Source organism: Rosa chinensis, chromosome 5 (genome assembly GCF_002994745.2).
Source record: "Rosa chinensis cultivar Old Blush chromosome 5, RchiOBHm-V2, whole genome shotgun sequence".
Lineage (NCBI taxonomy): Eukaryota > Viridiplantae > Streptophyta > Magnoliopsida > Rosales > Rosaceae > Rosa > Rosa chinensis.
The window spans coordinates 51601041-51614561 of record NC_037092.1 but is presented as its reverse complement, the minus strand read 5'-3'; the positions used below and the strand labels follow the sequence as shown (position 1 = coordinate 51614561).

Below are 13521 nucleotides of genomic sequence, written 5' to 3'. Positions count from 1 at the left end.
ACCATGTGATGATTCATGCGTGAGTTGATTTAGGCTAAACCTTATTCTAAATGTGTTTTGAGGTGGTAGGACACTGTGTGTAACGATGCATGCACCATTACTATTATGGTAGAACTTGCTATGGAAGTTGGTTTGTGAAATAAATTGTGTATTGATGATTGAGTTGAAGTGGTGCTGTCATTTCAATTCTAGGAATGCTAGTGTAGCGTTATCAATGTGTTGATGCATATACTGTTGGATGACAGGATTCTGAATTGTTGTGTAGTCTGTGTGAAATGCTATAGTTAGCAAATTTTGGTGTAGTGCACAGGAAAGAGATTCATGAAATAATTGGATTACCACCAAGTGGAATGGTAGATTGTACCAGGGCGGCGATACTAGGTAGGGTACCTGTATCCATGTTCGAACAAGGCAGGTGGTACTTGAGATGTGGAGACTATTCCTAAATGCACATGGATCACTCAAAGTGCGAGTGCGACCATTGTTGGTGGTTGAATTTCATTCTATATGGTTGACTAGCTCATTGTCGTGTGGAAGCTTTATGGAGAGAGCAATTCTTGTTGGGGATCGAGAATTGGATTTGAGCTTGGTTTATACGTACTTGTGGGAGTGGTACGTTTAAATTTCGGAATGAAATTTCTTTAAGGGGGGTGGAATGTGATGCCCCGGAAATTCGTATTTATTTTCCGAAGATTTTCCGGAATCTAAATTCTGATTTTTGGACGATTTTGTGGCTCATGGATGGAGCGGAAGTGTTTCGGGAGAATAATTATTCGAAGAATATGGTTTTAGGGGGGTTGCAAAGGTTGACTTTTTATTTGTTGGGATTCTCAGAAAATTTCATTCACGAAAGTTGTAGAGCGCGTCGATACGAGTTTGTGGACATGTGGAACACGTCAATCGGATTTCGTATGAAGAAGTTATGACCATTGGAAGAAGTTTCCATTTTGGTATAAATAAGGAATTTCCAAAAAATCATTTCATAATTTCACTTTCCTTTTCCGGAAAGTTTCTTCTCTCTCTCTCTTCTCTCTCGACTGCACCTACAGTATCGAAGAAACCCGGCTGACCCGACCCGAACCCGGACGATCCGACCCGGATTTTCCGGTGAACTCCGGCGGTCTCCGGTGACTAAACTCACCAGATCAGATCGCCTGCTTGCTCTGGTCGTCCCTGTGGTGTCCTCTAGCGGCGATTCTCCGTGGTGGCGGCGCTCGAAGGCAGCGAAGATTCGTGTATTTGGACCCGATCGGTTCTCCGATCTCCGACGTCGGCGAGGCTTCAAGTCTTCTTGGTTGAGCTCATAGCAGCCTCCTTGATCGATCCTTGGTGGTTGTTTGGATCGATTCACGTGAAACTTAGTTCAACTAGGATTGAACAGTAATCCACAGCTTGTGAGGTAGTTTTCGATCCTTTATGCTTGTTTTATGACTTCGAGCTAGTTATGAAAATTCACAAGCATGCTTAGATGAAAAGTTTTGATGTTGGGAGTTTTGTGAAATAATGAGTTTTGGCTGGCGGCAGTGCGCCACCGCCTGTGGAGACGTTCTGGTGGTTTTCCAGCCATGTAGGGAATTTTTTTGGTATTATATATGTTCTACTCGTTGATACGAGCGTTTCGATATATAATATGCAAATTTTGGAGTTCGAATGGATTTGTTACGATTTTTACGGTTGATTTATTTGATCCGTGAGGATTCGAGCTTCCGATCGACTTGTGGTTTGGACACATCGATCGTAGAAGTGTTCTGGAGACTTAGGGAGGTCTCGAATATAGCTTCGCCTCAATTGCCGTTACTTTTGGGATTTGGGTTCAAAACGGGGGTTTCGAACTTTAATCACTTTGTGATTCGTGCACTGAATCAAGACCCTATGTGTTCAGGTGCTTGTTGGACTTGTTGAACGGATTTCGGTGATTGTGCTTGTTTTGGTTCTCCTGTGAAGACGCAGAGAGATTCAAAGGTGAGTAAATCTCACGATATTTGTTATGAGCAGGATCGATATTTGTTATGAGCGAGATTACCCTATTGTCTTAGAGTTATTTGGTTAACTATGACTATAGTTGGTATTAGTGGTATTCCTGAGTGAATGACTAGGTACATATATATTTGCGTGATATATATATATATATATATGTATTGGTGTAATCTGTGTGATGAGTTGGATGATTGCTATCTGTGTGATGACTGATGAAATTGTGTATTGAGTTGTGATTGTAGGATATCATGTGTTGAGATACCATGAGTCTAATATGACCGTCTTAAGTGAGATTTAAGATATGGTAGCTTTTGTAGGAATATCTGTGTGATGAATCGATGACATCAGTATGATGAATCTTTGTGATGATTGTCACGTAAAGCTTGTGTAGAAATATCTGTGTCACTTGTGTAGGAATATTTGTGTGTTGATTGCTATTTGTGTGATGACTAGCAATGAATCTATGTGATGATCGCTATCTATGTGATGACCGGCGATATCTGTGTGATGAATATGCTTGATGATCGCTATCTATGTGATGACCAACAATATTTGTGTGATAATTAGTTAGATAATCGCTATATGTGTGATGATCAGTAGGATGATGGCTATCTATGTGACAACCGGTGAAATCTGTGCGATGATCAGTGTGATGACTGCTCAGTAACGGAGCTGAATTGTTATTAAGTTAACAATAATCGAGAAGACTGCTGTGATGGTCGGGGCTACTGCAGACGTCAGAGTGTGAGATTACGATGACTACTTTGACTTAAATTGCTTGACTTAATGTGACCTCCTGAACTAAATTATATGCAAGGGTTACTATGAATTGTTTTGTTTGTTTTGAATTGTGATTGCTTTGTTTCTTCTTGATTGTATTGATTGATGGTTTGATTTATCTTGAAGACCATAGTTGTGATGATTGTGCACTGTGTGAGGATAGGAAGGTGATTCATTATTTTCACCTTGATGTCATGTTGATGACAAAAAGCTCCTAGGGGGGAGGGAATGAGTGTGATTTGGAATTCGCCGTAGTGCGTTAGGATGACGTCAAACATTGCTTGAGGAAGTCTTGTTTGACCGAAATTTATGTAATTGGATGCTAGGATTGAGGTTCTGAGCATGAGGCTTTAGTTACCAGTTGACTTATGTAAGCACAATATGGAAGGATATGGAATGGATGGTTGTAGGTGTGAGATGTATGATTATCGTTGTTTAAGTTATGGTGACTTAAGAAATGTGTTTTGCTTTGTGGTTTTGAGTTTACTCATACAAGCTTCATAAGCTTACTGGGTTTGTTGTGTGGCAACCCGGTGCACTATTCAATGGAATGGTGTAGGGGTTAATCCTGTAGGTCAGGGTAATCGTGGCTGAAGCTGAGGTGGCGCCTTTGCAGCTTTACGGTAGAAAGCTATCTTTATGACTTTACCGTTGATAAGGACTTCCGTTGTATAGTTACTCTGAGCAGCATTTAAGTTTTATTTTGTTGTTGACAATTTAATTCGTAAGCATTGTAATATATGACTCTGTGAAGCGGGTCAATATTGACATAATGGGTTCAGGGCATCTATATGTACTTCTGTTAAAAGGGAAAAAGTTTCTAGGTATTTTTTATTGATGGCTGAACGTTCACGCATATGTAATTATGGGATTATATATATCGATTTTCATGTGTATAAAATCAGGGGCGTGACACCACCAAAATCTAGACATGAATTGGTGAATTTCATCACACAAATGTTTCTGTAATTCAAAACATCCCATAACATACGAGGGAATATATTGCTTGAACCATAGTTTTTATTAATACTTCCATTCCTACAACACTCAAAGTTTTCTCCCTCTAGCCTTGAATTCTGGCATGAATTTTTTCATTCAAAAACCCAAAGGCCTCTTCTTTTGAATAACTGATCTTCATTAGAAGTCCCAAATATTTATCATGCTTCTCCACCCTTTTAACACCCATTGCTGCAGCTAACTCCTCCTGAAAATTGAGTTCAACATTTTTACTAAATGATATACAACTCTTCTGGTAGTTTGCCTATTGTCCTAAGCCAAATTCATACTCCTGTACAATTCCTTTCAAAGCAACATAATCTACCATTTCAGCTTGAAAAAAAATAAAAGATTCGTCGGCGAATAAAAGATGGCTTATACGTGGGGCACCAACACAAATCTCTATTCCATGCAACAAGTCAGCCCGCTCTGCTTGCATAATCATCCTGGATAGGGCCTCAACACAAATAAGAAACAAATATGGGGAGATAGAATCTCCCTTCCTCAGGCCTCTAGAAGGAACAACTTTCCTCCTAGGTTCACCATTAACAATAAAAGAATAGCGCACCGTACGCACACAGCACATGTGTAAGACCCCGGATATTCATTATTAATTTCTAAATGTTTTCTGGAATTAATATGTGTTCGTTGGTATGATTTCGTGGTTCGAGGGTGGAGCGGAAGTGTTTCAGACAATTATTCGCTCAGAATGCTTTGATTCAAGAGTTGACTTTTTATATGTTTAGATTATGTGAGAACTTCCTTCATGAAAGTCGTAGAGCGCGTCGATACGAGTTCGTGCATGTATGGAACATGAAAATCGGAGTTCGTATGAATAAGTTATCACATTCGGAAAAAGTTTCCATTTTTGATAAAAGGATGAAAATTTCAGAAATTGCAGAAAAGCCCAGGTTTCCATTTTGGGAAACCCAAGCTCTCTTCTCTCTCCTCCCACCGGAAATCACCCGATTTCCTTCCACCGGCGATATCTCCCTCCTCCGGCCACCGTCTAACGTGAAACAAGTTGGGTTATCTCCGCCTCAACCTTGCGCACCTCCCCATGGCCGCCTTGCAACCTATCTCGGCCTGTAGCCGCCGCAACGAGCTCGCCCCGATTTGGATCCAAAAACGAATCAACGCCGATATCTCGAGTTTCCTGCTACCATTCTTCGAGTTTCTTGGCTTGTTGAACTCGCCTTGAGTTGCTGAACAAGCTTTACGAAGGATCGGGCCAAGTGATGGACGTTTTCACGTTCGTCGGAGCTTCACCGGTTTCTGGAAGAATTCCGGCCACCGACGACTGTTTTTGGTAATTTTCGACCACTTCCGTTCATTTTATGACTTCAAGATAGTTGTGAAAATTGTTCAACTCGATGAAACGATGGGGTGCAGCCTGGTTGCACCGCCATTGGTGGTGGTTGACGGTGGCTCTGCCATCGTCTGTGGCTGCCATTTCCGACCACTTCCGGCCACCCCTGGAATAGTTTTTGTTCCTCTTTTTATTCTACACATCGATACGATCATTTCGATATATAGTTTGTAATTTTTGGAAATCATATGAGCAAGTTATGAATTTTCAAAGTTTAGGGTTTTCGGTTCGATCGATTTTCGATCCGAGAGGATTCGGCCATCCGATTGACTTGTAGTTTTGATATGTTGATCGTATAAGTATTCCAGAGATAGAGGTGGCAAACGGCCCATTTTAAGCGGGTCTAGTCGTGCTTCGTGCCGTGCTTGGTCCAGCCCATTTATTATCGTGCCAGGCTCGTGCCTGCCTATTTACTTAAACATTAAGCCCGATCCAGCCCATGGCCTGAGCCCATATCTTGCCGGGCCGTGCTCGTGCCGAGCCAATAAACGGGTCGTGCTCGTGCCTATCCACTATAAATCACGATTTTAAAATCTTAATTTGAATAAATAAAAAATAATTTTATTTAACTATTTAGAATATTCAAATAAATTAAGTTCTACAATGGTTTTCTCAATCTTAGCTTTTTAAGATTAGTTTTCTAATAATTTTTTATATTCCACTACAAGAAAGAAAGAAAAAAAAATAACTCAAAATATATTGCTTTTAGTATATTATTGTGAGATTAATCTTTATTAATATAATGAAGATTTATGTAATGAAGATTTAGTATCATATTATTCTTTCCTTCATTCTATAGTTGTATTATTATGAGATTAGTTTTTATTCATAAACATATATTTAATATTTAGAAAAAATACTTTATGTCAAAACAAGGATATAATGTTTTTTTTCACTATTTTGACAACATAAAAGAAATAGCATTGGTGGAATTGTCATGAGATACGAATTCTATGTAAGAACAAAATGAGTATTTTCATATCCTTTGCATAGGACGGTCTCAGTTCTAATTTTCCTAAGGAACGGCTTTTGTAAAACGAGTGAGAGGCTTTAGAAACAACCAATGAGAATTTTGGTTAGGCCTGAGCGTTTGAAACGCTATTTGAAGCAAGTTGGTGATTGAAGCATCACCTGGGGCGCCATCACCATGATGGACGCTATCCATGGTGTCATGGATATGGACTGTGCCAGCTCTAGGATGATAGTGGACGGAGGTGGTGCCCTAAGCAGCAGCGTCAGTCACACTTAGTCCAGAGATCAACTTTTGATTCATGCTTCATTTCGCTCGATAGAAAAGATGTCCATGTGAAGTCTTTAGTAGACGGATCATCATATCATGACCAGGATGACCTATCCTGTCATGACAAAGCCAATATGTGTCTAAATCCAAGAGATCTTCTCTCATAAATTTATTGGATTTAATAGCTCGAATAGTGACATAAAGTCCACTAGAGAGACACATAAACTTCTTTAAGATGCGCCTTTATTCGCAATCATTAGAGGTATTGCAAAGGAACTCATTTCCGTTCTCTACATGCGTTTTCGCATGGAATCTGTTGGCAATTCATATGTGCGATTTGCCTTCATATGTGCGATTTGCCCTAGGAGCGTAGAGAGTTTTTGCGATAGTAATCAAGGTGCCATTTGGCAGGGGGAACTTGGACTATTCCATGTCCTTGAATTAATATTGATGACCCAGCCATCGTAGTCACAAAAGCAACATGCTCAGAATCAAAATTGAGTCATCATGAGAAGAACTCGAAATTTTATTCATACGCCAACGGAGTTATATCATTGTCTCTTTGACAAAAAAAAAATCTAATCCAAAATGCTAGCCCTAAAAAATGGATCTAATTGCACTTCACGCTCCAAATTTTTGATAATTGAATCAATCTTTCTCGGGGGAAAGAGGGGATATCTCGATCGGGGAAGAGAACGGGAAAATACTGTATGCCCAATTTATCTGACAAGTTCGCTAATGCAAAACAATGGTACTCGTCTAACTTCTTTCAGTAATTCCAAAATAAATGTGACCAGGTGAGTAGAGAGATGTCGGTGGAGCAAGACTCGCTTAAGTACCACTAATCTCAGAACCTTCCTAGACATCACACTTACTTTGGGTGAGCCTACTTTGAAGAAAAACTAAATCATTGGCATTTACTACAAAAATATATGACAAGTGCCTATTACATCTCTTGGAAAAATAAAGACTTAAACAGAATTGGCGATCTATTGATCCAAGCCAGATTTGTAGTCTTCAACCCTTCACTCTAGATCATCTTCTTAATCTTCTTGTTCCACATAGTGAGCTTCTCTTGCTTCACAATATGCTTTGTAGGCGGTGACAATTTCTTCACGAGCTCTACAAATGTGTGCCCAATGATCAGACACTCCACATCGAGAACATACATCTCTTTGCTTAAACTCTATTGATTGAGGAGCTTTGAAAGCGTCATTTAGATGGCTCTTAGTGTTGGTGGCGCCACCAACATGGCCAGAGGCGTTGCCTCCCTCTCTCTTTCCACGTTGACCTCTTCGGTTCTGTGTTCGCCTATTTTGGCAGTTACCTTCCTAAGTAGAGCGATTATATGGACCAAAACGTCCAAATGTATCCCTAAGATTAGGGTTTCGCTCTTGGCGCCCTCTCTTTGGGGCGCGGCTATAATTGGATTCCGGAATATGCTCTGTTCCCACGGATCTCGAATTATAGTTCTTCACAAGGATGTTGTCATGCTTTTCAGTGACATTCATAGCTCTAATGAGCTCATGAAACCTTGTGATCCTTCTTGCAGTAACATCGATTCGATAGTTCTTAGCAACCATCAATGCAGAGACGGGGAAGGTAGAGAGAGTCTTCTCAATCAATATCGCATTTGTGATTTCTTTACCACAGAATTCCATTAAGGATTTAATGTGAAGTGCTTCCGAGTTGTAGTCAAGAACTGACTTGAAATCACAGAAGCGGAGGCTATGTCATCTCACTTCTAGGTCAGGAAGCATGGAGTCACAGACGTTGCCAAATCTTTCTTCGAGTGAGACCCACAACCTTCTGGGATCTTGTTCTTTCATATACTCGTACTGGAGCGAATCATCCATATGACTAGTCATTAGGATGATGGCTTTCTCCTTATTTTCCTCTAAGGTTGCTCTATTTGCTTCCAAAGCTTGAGCTTGCTCAACAGTTAGCACGTCCTAGCTAGGCTCGAGAATCGTATCTAGGATTCCATCGGCCTTGAGATGCTGGTGAACATCACGAACCCACCTGTGATATCCAGAGCCAGTTGTTCCCAATGGAGCAAAGTCCAATTTGTTCAGGTTACTCATCCTGAAAGAGAACAAGAAATTAGGGTTAGTTTCGGAGCGTAAAAGGCTACCACGAAAACATATAAAATTTCTGAGCGTAGTTGCTCCCAAGAAATTAGGAATTTCTGAGCGTAATTGCTTCCAAGAAATTCAATTCCAAGAGGTATTGGATTAGATCGAAACAATGACGTAAGTGGTCGATCATAAATTCTCTACAAACTCTAAGTTTGGAGATCTCAACAAGCTCCAAGCTTGGAGTGAGCACGAACCCCCACAGTTCGGCTTAATTAGGTCTCCCCTATGATGAAGAAAGGGGGGTGGAAGAAGGGATGTTGCAAGTCCCCGAGAAAAAGAAGAGAAATTGAATAAAAACTCAAAAATGGGAACTTTTAGTAAAAATTACATTGAAATAGGTCGTCAGAAAATTTAGCAGGAAAAAGTGGCCTGAAAAAATCGCCAAAAAAAGTGCCCGGAAAAGTCACAGGAAAGTGGCCGGAAAAGTCACCGACGGTAGTTGACCGACGTTGATGGTTGACGAGCGTTGACCAGGAGCTTACCGAGCTGACGTGGCAGTGGGTCCCCTGATGCTGACGTGGCAGCTGACTATTCTGCTGACGTGGCTGTGGGGTCTGGTGCTGATGTAGCTGTGGATCTGTGTCAGTGGGCCTCTGCCTTGGGCTTGGGCTTGTTGGGCTTCCTTTCCTTTCCCTTTTTTTTTTCTTTTTCTTCTGCCGATTTTTCTGTTGGATGATCAGGCGGCCGGTTCAGCAAGATTTAAGCCAGTTTTTGGACTTTTTCTTCCAGTTCCTGAATCGTTAGATCAAGGGGCTTCTGGTACCAAATTTTGGTGGAAATTGGAGGTCCGGAAGATGGTGAACCGGTGGAATATTTGCTGCGGGTTGTATGAAGCTTCCGGTGGCCGGTTCAGTAGGTTTCCAACCGGTTCTGGTGGTTTCGCCGCCGGTTCTGGGTTCCTGGGGTAGAGCTCTTCAGGTTGTGTGGCGGAGGTAGAAAAGGGTTTAAGCTTTTGTATTCGGATTTAAGGTTTTAGCTTCTTGAATCAAGGTTTGGCTATTTGTTTCAGGGTTAGGGTCTCATGCTGATAACGTGTTTTAGGGAAACAATATTTGAGAGAGAATTGCTATGTGTTCTCATTGATAATAGGGGCCTATTTATATAGAGGATTACAATGAATAGAATCTGAATTGTACAAGGAAATGTAATCATACAATGAATGGATATCTCTAAGATATTCTCCGAGATTCTCTCTAATTCTAAATATACTAAAGTTCCTAGCCTGCTTCTACTGTTCATCACTGTTCACCAAATGAAGTCCCAGTTTTGCCCTTGCTACTTTTGTTTTTTACAGAGTGCCATCGGTCTATAATTGATCGATTGTTATCGGCACAATCTAGAGAGATCGGTGTATTTTTGAAAAGGGGAAAAAGAAAAAACTAGAGAGATCAGTGGTTGAGAAGAAGAACGACTGAGAGAGAGAGAGAGAGAGAGAGAGAGAGAGCGTGTGTTTGTTTGGTTTGTGCGAAATAGATAGACGGATCGAAGGGAAATTTTCAGCTTGCCATCTGAGTACGGGGTGAATAGGGTTTTGATTTGACCTTATTTATACTACCTGCAGCTGTCTCTCAATTTCTGAGATTTTGCTCCTTTCTGATTCATGTTTTTTCTTATATTGGTTTTACAGGGAAAATTTGAGGAGATTTTTTTGTTCGCCGAACACAGAGAAAAGTGACGAGACGGGAAAAAAAAAGAGGGAGAAGTGACGAGAAAGAAGGAAAAGGAGGAGAAGAGACGGACGGGAAGCTCTTGCGTAAAAGGTAACTTCTTGATGTTAATTTTTCCAAAATTATCACCACGACAAGGGTCTGATGTACATAGATCTGTATCTATGAATCCGTCGTCAGTAATTTTTTTTTGCTTTCTTCCCATGCAGAATTGGAGTCAAGGGGAAGAGTAACATTTGGGTCTAGGTTTTAATCAGGTAGCAACGATACTTACTAAGTTACTATACTGCTCTTTTGTAACAGTATCTTTCTATTTGAAGCTATGATGAAATTGAGCTTTGTTTTTTATTCTCTGCCACTTGATTTCAATTATATTGAGCTATTGGATTTTGTGTTTTATTGTTGTTGTGATTGTCGGAGGTTTGGTTAGAAGCTGAATTTTTTTCGTGCGGTCCGAGTCTTGGTCTCTGTGTCCAGTAATAATTTGGTATGATTTTCTGTTTTCAAAGAATAACTTGAATTCACTGGCAGTGGATGAGGTAATATTTTCGACGTATTGAAGTCATTGAATTTATCTCTTCTCGATCTGACTTAGTGGAAGCCTATCTGAAACTAAGGGGCAAAAAAAGAGTTGCATTCTTGCCATAGCAGCATTTTGGATATTTCTGCTCAATTTTGTGATCACCTTTGAATTATGCTATGAATTGTTTTGAACCAAAGGAACATGCACGGATGCAATTTGCATAAAATCTGACACTAAAATTTTGTATCATACTTCAAAGTAAGAACACTGAAGCATATTTGAAACTGGGAATTTATTAAAAGGATGCAGGTCTGTGTTTTTTTTCCTTTTTTTCAGATTTATTGTATCTTCTGCTAATGATTTTTACTGGGATTTTAGTTTGCTTCTTAATGTCATACTAAAAGGTCAATTATAGTACTAAGCTCTTAAAATCTGATTTGCGTGTCTCCTAGACTACAATGCATAGTACAAATAAAAAGGAAAGAAATTGAAGTAGGTGCTAGAGTATGAGTATTTAAATTGAAGCAGGTGCTGGAATTGATACCACTAAGTTTATTATTGAGGAAACTTTGTTTATGGGTAGTTTGTTCATTTTGGGTTTGATTGGCAGATTCTTTCTCTGGAGTATGAGTAAAGAAATTGAAGTAGGTGCTGGAATCGATTTAAATTGAAATCGCATAGTCGCTGGAGTGTTTTGTCTTTATGTATATGTTTTCCTCTATTCTAGCTGTTGGAGTGTTTTGTTTGTGTTCGAGCGGTAATAGTTGTATCGTTTTGATTCTGTAGGTTTTATGCAAAAGAGTTTCTGGATTGTTGTTCTCCCACTGTTTCTGATTTTGTTATTTGGTGTTAGTTCAGCGTGCTCTTTTGATTCAGGTATGTGAGTTTCGTTATGAGATTATTAATTGTTGAATCAGTTTTTGTAATTATTTGCTTTGTGTTGAGGATATGTCATTCGATTGAGGATTTATATTGTAACTGTTGATCTATGTTATATTATTTTTGATACTGTTTGAATAATGGAATATGCTTGGGTTGTGATTTATATAGTTGTAACAAGTGGTTTGTTTGTTTATGCTCTCTGCATATATCAGGAATAGTGTGGTATCAAAATTTGAAAATATTTTCAAATCAGGTATGAATGTTTATGTGATTTCATTAATAAAATTTAAAGAGTAATGGTGAGTATTATTCTTTATCTAAATAAAGCTTGATTTTATGTGAAGTTCAGATGATTCTCAATCATATTCAATTTATTGTTCATTTGTACAAAAGTTGAAATTACTGGATTGTTAGGTTGAAGGAGTTTACTAACTACTCATTCTTGGTCTGTCTCTTTATACCTGAAGTTGAAGTAATGCTATGAGTTTTGAAGAGTATATTATCAAGGATAATAACGTAAAATTTTTAACTGTGTTATACATTTTGATGTAGTGATGGCACCAAAAACTGTGGCGAGAGGGACAAAAAGATTACTAAAAGAGTGTGCTGCTGAAAGTCATCAAAGTACAGAGAGAATTGATCAAAGAAGAACTCAATGTAATCATGTTTTTTTTCGTGGAGATAAATGTGACCGAGTTAGATCAGAAAGATGGAACTTGGGTGGGTATACTATGTAAATAGTCTTTGCAAAAACTGTTATGTTTGCAAATATATACTAATTCATACTATTTGATTTTTGGTTGTAGTGTCTCATCCGCAAATTGCAGAATCATCAAATCAATGTCAGGATGTGAATGCATTTGAACATCATGAGAAACGATTTAGAGGCGACAATCAAAATCATGGTCCAACCATAAATGAAGATCCCTTTACAATTCCAAAGGGTAGATTGTTTAATTACTTTGATGTGCAAACTGAATTTTTACAATAGTTTTCTTCTGTTATACAAATCCGTGAACTTTTGTTTCACTAATAAGTTTATATTTGCTTTAATTTTCTTCTCCAATCAATGAAGTTTTCTGTTTGTATGTATTTTCATTCAACTAAGTGTTTGTATGGTGTTGTGGTACAGTAATCGTTTGATATCTGTTTGTTTAAAATAGTTATTTTGTCTTTTGTACACAGTTTTGTCAATGATAAAGATGTTTTTTTTCTTGCATCCTTATTATATGCATTCAGTTTTATTTCATTTTAACATTTAGAAAAATTTACAAACATTTAAGATTCTGATCCCATTATATATGTGCTATCACGAAGAGTTCTGCCAATGTATGCATTTTTTTTTATATAAAGTTTAATACGCACTGTATTCTTTGCAGACAATTGTCTCTGATCAGAGTCAAATCGAGTTCTACAGTTTAGGCAGCTGTTGATGGACAGATTTAAGAATTTTTCTATTGCTAGGTTCTTCCTTGGTTCAATCAAAGTGTGTGGATAAAATGTTTGTCTGCATGCTTCGTTCGAGCGAAAGAAGATGTGACTTATATATTGCAATATGGGTTTTCCCTAGGATTAAAATGATACCATCTTTTGCTGCCAGGATGTAACTTTATGATCTTGAATGAAAATTTCTGATTTCCTGATGAAACAGAGATGCTAATGATGAAAAGAAGTATTGGTTCTAATGTCTACGGTATAATTTCATTCAATGGATTTAAAGTGTTGATTGACTTATGTTTTTTTAATTGTACTTTTTTTGCCTGGACAGAAACGCATCATGATGAAACTGATGGTAATCAAGGGAGAGTGGAACAAATCTGTAATAATGCAACTGTAAGTGAGAATTTGCTTCCCGGTAGAAACTCTGATGGCAATAATGCAGGATCATTAGGTAAGTTCAGTGACTGATTCAGTGGTAACAAGATTAAATAGATCTACATAATCTTACT

At 38.7% G+C, this 13521-nt stretch overlaps 1 long non-coding RNA gene across 1 annotated transcript; it reads left to right on the top strand.

The window, feature by feature from the left end:
- Nucleotides 1–10196: 10196 nt before the first annotated feature.
- On the top strand, nt 10197–11756 carry LOC112166783. The gene is made up of 3 exons (XR_005799138.1): nt 10197–10260; nt 10377–10424; nt 11477–11756. It is a non-coding gene; the product is annotated as an uncharacterized LOC112166783 (long non-coding RNA).
- Nucleotides 11757–13521: the final 1765 nt, after the last annotated feature.